Here is a 912-nt window from a genome sequence, read left to right on the forward strand (position 1 = left end):
AGCCTGGTCTACAGAGTGAGTTCCAGGACAGACACCAAAACTACACAGAGAAACCCTGTCTCGGGGGGGGGGGGGGGGACCTGCAAAACAGCCATCCCTGTACCCCAAATGAGAACACAATATTCTATTTTCTATTCTAAACAAGTCTGAAATCTACACCAAGAACTAGAAAGTCATTTTATCAGTTTCTGAATAAGGGGGAGTGGCCCAAAAGCCCTGGCAAAAACTGCTTCATTTGCTCAGACTTGCATCCTGCGCCTCCCTGCTCCACCTGGATTACACACAGAATTTCTCTCATCTGTTATTCTTGTACTTTGGTCTGCGTATTTAGAAGTGCTTTAGTTTTTCTTCCAAATTCTTCTTTCTCACAGGAAATACATGAGCCCCTGTTTACCAGGCTTAGAGACTGGACACAAAGACAATGAGCTCATTTGAGATGCTGTATTAGTGCAGGGAGCTAACACAGTAAATGAGCAAGCTGTAAAGCCACAAAGCTTGAGTCAAGTATGCATTAAAAACAAAACCAGGGAGACTGCAAGGAAGGAGAGACGCCTTGAGGGAGGAGAGGAAAATGTTATAAGGGCAGCATCTGGGTTGGGCAGCTCTAACAGTCGTCAGAGCGACTGTTCATGCCTTAAAATGATTAAAAGGCACAGAAGTGATGAGGTCAGCTGTAATTTCTGTGCCGCTTATCAAACTTCCCAATCAGATCAGACCCAAGAGGCAGGAGATACCTGAGCCCCGAGCCGTTCAGATGCTCAGCTGCACCCAGCAGGCTTGCTTCAGACGCACTGTCAAATCTGTATTTAAGCTCATTTGAGTAAAAATGAGAGATGAAATAAATGGCTTGACATTCAAAAGTCAACAATGAAAAAATAATGCAACTATGAAATGACATCTACTACCACAGAA

This window comes from Peromyscus maniculatus, chromosome 12 (assembly GCF_049852395.1).
Source record: "Peromyscus maniculatus bairdii isolate BWxNUB_F1_BW_parent chromosome 12, HU_Pman_BW_mat_3.1, whole genome shotgun sequence".
NCBI classification, from domain to species: Eukaryota; Metazoa; Chordata; class Mammalia; order Rodentia; family Cricetidae; genus Peromyscus; species Peromyscus maniculatus.